Below are 8,601 nucleotides of genomic sequence, written 5' to 3'. Positions count from 1 at the left end.
TACGCAGTATTTTGGACATCTGTGTTGCTGAACTTTTTGCAATTTCTTCAATTAATAATGGAGAAGTCAAAGTAGAAAGATGGAGGTGGGAAGCTTTAGCCTTTAGCCACACAAACACACGGTTTCCTTGTTTAAAATTCCCAAAGGTGAAGCTTTACTATGGATCAGAGCGGTCAAGCGAACATGGTTCCCGACTACATTTCAACGGGCAGGTTTCGGTGAGAAAATTGTGGTAAAAAGTCCCCTCTTACCGGAGATCTGTGGAGCTTGCGCCGTCCATGCAGCTGCCGTGACTTCCCTTTAGAGACTGGCGTCAACACTTGTGGACACACCCCTCCGACTATCAGGTACTATTAAACTCACTAAAACACTAGCAACACAATAGAAATATAAGGGATTTCCCAGAATTATCCTAGTAAATGTGTCTAAAAACATCTGAAGCTTTTCGTATCTATTTTTTTTTCTAGTCCTTCACTCTCAATATCCTCATCCACGAATCGTTCATCCTCGCTCAAATTAATAGGGAAATTGACACTTTCGCGGTCCGAATATCTCTTGATGATGGAGGCTCACATTATAAACAATGTGAGGATGTGAGGAGCCCTCACACCGGTGATGTCATCGTCTGCTTCTTCCAGTAAAGGCAGGGCTTTTTTATTAGCGACCTAAAGTTGCGAATTTTATCGTGGATGTTCTCTATTAAATCCTTTCCGACTATCAGGTACTATTTAACTCACTAAAACACTAGCAACACAATAGGCAGATAAGTGATTTCCCAGAATTATCCTAGTAAATGTGTCTAAAAACATTTGAATCGCTCCCAATACAATTGCCTTTTTGTATTATATTTATTATTTTTCTAGTCCTTCACTCTCAATATCCTCATCCACGAATCGATCATCCTCGCTCAAATTAATAGGGAAATTGTCGCTTTCTCGGTCCGAATAGCTCTTGATGCTGGAGGCTCCCATTATAAACAATGTGAGGATGTGAGGAGCCCTCACACCGGTGACGTCATCGTCTGCTTCTTCCAGTAAAGGCAGGGCTTTTTTATTAGCGACCTAAAGTTGCGAATTTTATCGTGGATGTTCTCTATTAAATCCTTTCCGACTATCAGGTACTATTTAACTCACTAAAACACTAGCAACACAATAGAAATATAAGGGATTTCCCAGAATTATCCTAGTAAATGTGTCTAAAAACATCTGAATCGCTCCCAATGCAATTGCCTTTTTGTATTCATTTATTATTTTTCTAGTCCTTCACTCTCAATATCCTCATCCACGAATCGTTCATCCTCGCTCAAATTAATAGGGAAATTGTCGCTTTCTCGGTCCGAATAGCTCTTGATGCTAGATGCTCACATTATAAACAATGTGAGGACGTGAGGAGCCCTCACACCGGTGATGTCATCGTCTGCTACTTCCGGTAAAGGCAGGGCTTTTTTATTAGCGACCTAAAGTTGCGAATTTTATCGTGGATGTTCTCTATTAAATCCTTTCAGCAAAAATATGGCAATATGGCGAAATGATCAAGTATGATGCATAGAATGGAGCTGTTATCCCCGTTTAAATAAGAAAATCTTATTTCAGTAGGCCTTTAAATATGTAATTTAATTGATTTTAATTGGAATTTAATATGTTAAATGTGTATCAGCGTGATATCAGCTTGCATCTAAAATCTTTGATACAAGTAGTCCTGCAGTGTGATTGCTTTTTCCAAAGCTAGATAGCCAGTTAGCATCTAAATGTCCTTCATTAATTACACAAATATATTTTTTTTCCTTCTGTTTCAGTCAAGTCATTTGCAAAAGGTAAACATGGAGCTCGCAGCTACAAAACAGCCAAGCACACAATAGCACGCAAGCTAAACATACGAAACAACAAGTGTCCTTAATTGAACAGTATTTTAGTCAAAAACGGCTCATTCAAACATATCAAATAATTATAGGCGCATTTTACTTACATATACAAATTCTCTAATGCAGAAGCGTATTAGAAAGTATGCAGTAACAAACGTGTCCGCATTAACTTACTGTGTCATGAGCTTAACTTAATTATTAATTAACTATTGTGGCTTTCATAGCTACCATTGTTTTCTCTTTGAAAAATGTCACTTAATAAAGCCTTTTTTAAGATTCCATCCATCCCTTTTCTACCGCTTGTCCCTTTTGGGGTGGCGGGGGGTGCCAGCTGCATTCGGGCGGAAGGCGGAGTACACCCTGGAGAAGTCGCCACCTCATTTTTAAGATTTCACTAGGGTTGGGTATCGTTTGAATTCGAACGATTCCGGGTCCGATTCTTTGTTTCGATTCCGATTTTTAACGATTCTCGATTCCGATTCTCCATTCCGATTCTCGATTCCGGTTCTCGATTCTGATTCTCGATTCTGATTCTTTCTTTGTTAAAAAAAATAAAACAATAATATTTAAAAAATACATAATAAAATAAAAAAGCAGGGTAAAAAAAACCTCTTCCGTCTGTGGCACCGATATCTTCCCCGTTGCCGCTACGGTGAACGGAGTACGCTGAGCACATCGCGGAACTTGGCTAGCAGGTTGTAAAATGTCTACGAAAAAATACGCGGGATAATTTGTTAGCTGCCTCAACGTTAGCGCTGTCACAGGTATTTGTTGTTGAACCCCATGATGCAGAGATGGAGGCGGGCGTTGGATAAGAAGACATGATTTAATTAAAACTAAACAAGAACAAACAAAAAGCACGCACGTGGGCGGCATAACAAACTAAGGGAGCTAGCACTGGGAGCTGGAAAAACAAAAAGGAACTTTAGCAAACAGAAAAACTGGAGATAACTAATGCTAACAGAAACAGCTTACCGCTACGACGACCAGGACAAAGTGTAGCATGACAGGTTACTAGTAGCTGTAACAAAATTACACGACAGGTAGCACGACAAAAGTCACATGTGGCAACGACAATGCGACACAATGATCCAGCACTGACTGGAGGAACAAAGCAGGTAAAATAGGAGCGGGCTGATTGACGCCAGGTGTGACCAGATGCCAGATGAGTGAAAACAGGACACAGTTAGACAAACAGGAAGCTGAACCAAAATAAGAGCACTAGACAGGAACTAAGGACAGGAAATACTAAACACACAGAGGAGAAACTCAAACCCAAACAAACTGTCAGTGGCAACTCTGACAGGCACAAAACACATTATTTATTGCATATATATTGTTTTACTTACCGGATTCGGACTGCAGTGCAGTCACTGAGGTGCTGGGCGTCGGAGCCGGAGCCAGAGGAAGAGGCAGAGGACGGTCGGCGCAGCATTTATTTGTACTCCATGAAGTCGGAGGTGCTTCATCATGTTCGACATGCTCCCTCCTAAGCACGAAACAATGTTGCATTTGGCCGATATTTCATTTTTTTTTTTTTGTAAAATAAAGCCACACTTTCGACCGCCGACGACCGCTATCCATGCATGACTGACTCGCTCGGCTATGCTTTTTCGTTGGTGTTCAGTGGCTTCTTTTTCCGGGTCGGCGGACTGGGTATCGAAACTAAGAATCGGAATTTAAACCTTTGAACGATACCGGGGGAATCGGAAAGTTAGTCCCGGTTCCAATCGATACTCGATACCCAACCCTAGATTTCACACTACAAAATTATTAAAGTGTTGTCTATGAGTCGGGATGGCATTGTATCCGCTCAATATTGGTATCGGCCAATATGCAAGGCTCCAATATCGAAAGTGAAAAAGATGTATCGAGACAACCTTACCATAAATTACCATGAGTTGTATAACGTGGACCCCGACTTAAATAAGTTGAAAAACTTAAACGGGTGTTACGATTTAGTGGTCAATTGTACGGAATATGTACTGTACCAGGGGTGTCGAACTCAAATACAGAGTGGGCCAAAATATAAAACTGAACAAAGCTGCGGGCCGAGGTTGAACAAATTAACCTTTTAATAGGGACCCAAACAAGTTTTGCATTAAATGTTGAACAAGCAAGGCTTATATAACTTTATAGTGGCATGCAAAATCCATCCATCCATCCATCTTCTTCCGCTTATCCGAGGTCGGGTCGCGGGGGCAACAGCCTAAGCAGGGAAGCCCAGACTTCCCTCTCCCCAGCCACTTCGTCTAGCTCTTCCCGGGGGATCCTGAGGCGTTCCCAGGCCAGCCGGGAGACATAGTCTTCCCAACGTGTCCTGGGTCTTCCCCGTGGCCTCCTACCGGTTGGACGTGCCCTAAACACCTCCCTAGGGAGGCGTTCAGGTGGCATCCTGACCAGATGCCCGAACCACCTCATCTGGCTCCTCTCCATGTGAAGGAGCAGCGGCTTTACTTTGAGTTCCTCCCGGATGGCAGAGCTTCTCACCCTATCTCTAAGGGAGAGACCCAAACTCATTTGGGCCGCTTGTACCCGTGATCTTATCCTTTCGGTCATGACCCAAAGCTCATGACCATAGGTGAGGATGGGAACGTAGATCGACCGGTAAATTGAGAGCTTTGCCTTCCGGCTCAGCTCCTTCTTCACCACAACGGATCGGTACAACGTCCGCATTACTGAAGACGCCGCACCGATCCGCCTGTCGATCTCACGATCCACTCTTCCCTCACTCGTGAACAAGACTCCTAGGTACTTGAACTCCTCCACTTGGGGCAGGGTCTCCTCCCCAACCCGGAGATGGCACTCCACCCTTTTCCGGGCGAGAACCATGGACTCGGACTTGGAGGTGCTGATTCTCATTCCGGTCGCTTCACACTCGGCTGCGAACCGATCCAGTGAGAGCCGAAGATCCCGGTCAGATGAAGCCATCAGGACCACATCATCTGCAAAAAGCAGAGACCTAATCCTGCGGTCACCAAACCGGAACCCCTCAATGCCTTGACTGCGCCTACAAATTCTGTCCATAAAAGTTATGAACAGAATGGGTGACAAAGGACAGCCTTGGCGGAGTCCAACCCTCACTGGAAATGTGTTCCACTTACTGCCGGCAAAATCCAGTTTCAAATAATAATAATTGAAAAATATCAATGGCACATCAAATAAAATAAAATAACAGAAATTTAATGCCTTTTTTCGGCGGCGGGTTTGAGTCAGGGTGGTAGCGGGGGTGTATATTGTAGCGTCCCGGAAGAGTTAGTGATGCAAGGGGGTTCTGGATATTTGTCCGGTTGTGTTTATGTTGTGTTACGGTGCGGATGTTCTCCCAAAACGGGTTTGTCATTCTTGTTTGCTGTGGGTTCACAGTGTGGCGCATATTTGTAACAGTGTTAACAGTGTTAATTGGGACGGCGTGGCGCAGTGGGAGAGTTGCCGTGCGCAACCCGAGGGTCCCTGGTTCAAATCCCACCTAGTACCAACCTCGTCACGTCCGTTGTGTCCTGAGCAAGACACTTCACCCTTGCTCCTGATGGGTGCTGGTTGGCGCCTTGCATGGCAGCTCCCTCCATCAGTGTGTGAATGTGTGTGTGAATGGGTAAATGTGGAAGTCGTGTCAAAGCGCTTTGAGTACCTTGAAGGTAGAAAAGCGCTATATGAGTACAACCCATTTATCATTTATTTATTTATTATAACCTTGTTTATACGGCCACCCTCAGTGTGACCCGTATGGCTGTTGACCAAGTATGCCTTGCATTCACTTGTGTGTGTGTGTATGAGCCGCATATATTATTTGAGTGGGCCGGCACACTGTTTTTTATGGAAGAAAAGCGGACGTGGCGACATGTAGAGAACGCCAAAAGCGGTGCTTATGCGGCCCGCCCCCAATATTATTGTCCGGGTTTGAAATCGGGAGAAATTCGGGAGTGGCACTGAACTTCGGGAGTCTCTCTGGAATCAATCAATCAATCAATGTTTATTTATATAGCCCCAAATCACAAATGTCTCAAAGGACTGCACAAATCATTACGACTACAACATCCTCGGAAGAACCCACAAAAGGGCAAGGAAAACTCACACCCAGTGGGCAGGGAGAATTCACATCCAGTGGGACGCCAGTGACAATGCTGACTATGAGAAACCTTGGAGAGGACCTCAGATGTGGGCAACCCCCCCCCCCCCCCCCCCTCTAGGGGACCGAAAGCAATGGATGTCGAGCGGGTCTAACATGATACTGTGAAAGTTCAATCCATAGTGGCTCCAACACAGCCGCGAGAGTTCAGTTCAAACGGATCCAAGACAGCAGCGAGAGTCCCGTCCACAGGAAACCATCTCAAGTGGAGGCGGATCAGCAGCGTAGAGATGTCCCCAACCGATACAGGCGAGCGGTCCATCCTGGGTCTCGACTCTGGACAGCCAGTACTTCATCCATGGTCATCGGACCGGACCCCCTCCACAAGGGAGGGGGGGACATAGGAGAAAGAAAAGAAGCGGCAGATCAACTGGTCTAAAAAGGAGGTCTATTTAAAGGCTAGAGTATACAGATGAGTTTTAAGGTGAGACTTAAATGCTTCTACTGAGGTAGCATCTCGAACTGTTACCGGGAGGGCATTCCAGAGTACTGGAGCCCGAACGGAAAACGCTCTACAGCCCGCAGACTTTTTTTGGGCTCTAGGAATCACTAATAAGCCGGAGTCTTAGGGAAGATTGGGAGGGTTGACGAGTATGCTCTAATGTTCATTTGATATTGCCTCAAGGGCCAAATGAAATTACACGGCGGGCCAGAGTTTGACACCCATGTACTATACTGTGCAATCTACTCATAAAAGTTTCAATCAATCAATCCAAAAAAAAAAACCCTAATAATAAACGATGAGTTACTCGTTACTTAAAAACAAAAACGGCGTTAGTCTAAACAGTATCAAGTTATTTGTGCAAAAACTACTTATCGCTGTGTAATAAAACTGTTCCAATATTATTTGTATTTCATGTATTTTTTTCATTGTTTCTTTTTGCCTTTTTGATACATGATTGTTTATTTTACTATGTTTTTTCCCCCCATTGTTCACTCCTACTTTATACTGTATCACTGTGTGATGATGTTATGTTGCAAAACAAATAAAGAGCCCTCACTGTACTATTGTTCCGGACTCATTTTTCCAAATACATTTTTTAATTGAAATATTTGTATTTTTTTTTTCCGGAAATCTGGGTTGCATGTCTCACCAGAACACATTTTGGAGTTTATGTAATTTGGGGCGGTATAGCTCGAACCTGCAACTTGAGGGTTGCAGGTTCGATTCCCGCTTGTGCCATCCTAGTTACTGCCGTTGTGTCCTTGGGCAAGACACTTTACCCACCTGCTCCCAGTGCCCACCCACACTGGTTTAAATGTAACTTAGATATTGGGTTTCACTATGTAAAGCGCTTTGAGTCACTAGAGAAAAGGGCTATATAAAAATAATTCACTTCACATGTACGGGGGCTCGATTCAGACGTCGATACCTAGTACGGTATCAGTATATAAGCAAGAGCTGCAGTTATGGATCGGTATCGTTCACATTTTAACCAATACAGTACCAACTCCCAATAACTGGGATTGGATACAGGTTCTCAACAGAATCCCTTTTTGTTACGTTTGTGTATGTTAATAACAATTATCTGTTTTGGATTTTTTTTTTAAATTGCAACATTTAAAAATGTGCTGAATACGATACAGTAGCTGCTGTCCAGTTATATCTTGTTTTATTGTGACATTTCTAAACCTCAATTACTGTTCCCCTAGCATTCAAAAAAGCGGTTATTCATCCTCTTCTTAAAAGACCTAACCTCGATCCTGACCTCATGGTAAACTACCGACCGGTGTCTCACCTTCCCTTTATTTCAAAAATCCTTGAAAAAATTGTTGCGGAGCAGTTAAATGAACACTTAGCGTCTAACAATCTATGTGAAACCTTTCAACGCCCAAAAAACGGAAATGCTGATTATCGGTCCTGCTAGACACCGAACTCTATTTAATGATACAACTCTAACATTTGACAACCAAATAATTAAACAGGGCGACACTGTAAAGAATCTGGGTATTATCTTCGACCCAACACTCTCCTTTGAGTCACACATTAAAAGCGTTACCAAAACGGCCTTCTTTCATTTCCGTAATATCGCTAAAATTCGCTCCATTCTGTCCACTAAAGACGCTGAGATCATTATCCATGCGTTTGTTACGTCTCGTCTCGATTACTGTAACGTATTATTTTGGGGTCTCCCCATGTCTAGCATTAAAAGATTACAGTTGGTACAAAATGCGGCTGCTACACGGTCTAGCTCCAGCCTATCTTGCCGATTGTATTGTACCATATGTCCTGGCAAGAAATCTGCGTTCAAAAGACTCCGGCTTATTAGTGATTCCCAAAGCCCCAAAAAAGTCTGCGGGCTATAGAGCGTTTTCCGTTCGGGCTCCAGTACTCTGGAATGCCCTCCCGGTAACAGTTCGAGATGCTAGCTCAGTAGAAGCATTTAAGTCTCACCTTAAAACTCATTTGTATACTCTAGCCTTGAAATAAACTCCCTTTTTAGACCAGTTGATCTGCCGTTTATTTTATTTTTCTTCTATGTCCCACTTTCCCTTGTGGAGGGGGTCCGGTCCGATCCGGTGGCCATGTACTGCTTGCCTGTGTATCTGCTGGGGACATCTCTGCGCTGCTGATCCGCCTCCGCTTGTGATGGTTTTCCTGCTGGCTCCG

The sequence above is a fragment of the Nerophis ophidion genome, linkage group LG25 (genome assembly GCF_033978795.1).
Source record: "Nerophis ophidion isolate RoL-2023_Sa linkage group LG25, RoL_Noph_v1.0, whole genome shotgun sequence".
Classification (NCBI taxonomy): Eukaryota; Metazoa; Chordata; class Actinopteri; order Syngnathiformes; family Syngnathidae; genus Nerophis; species Nerophis ophidion.
This window is presented reverse-complemented; position numbering follows the sequence as displayed.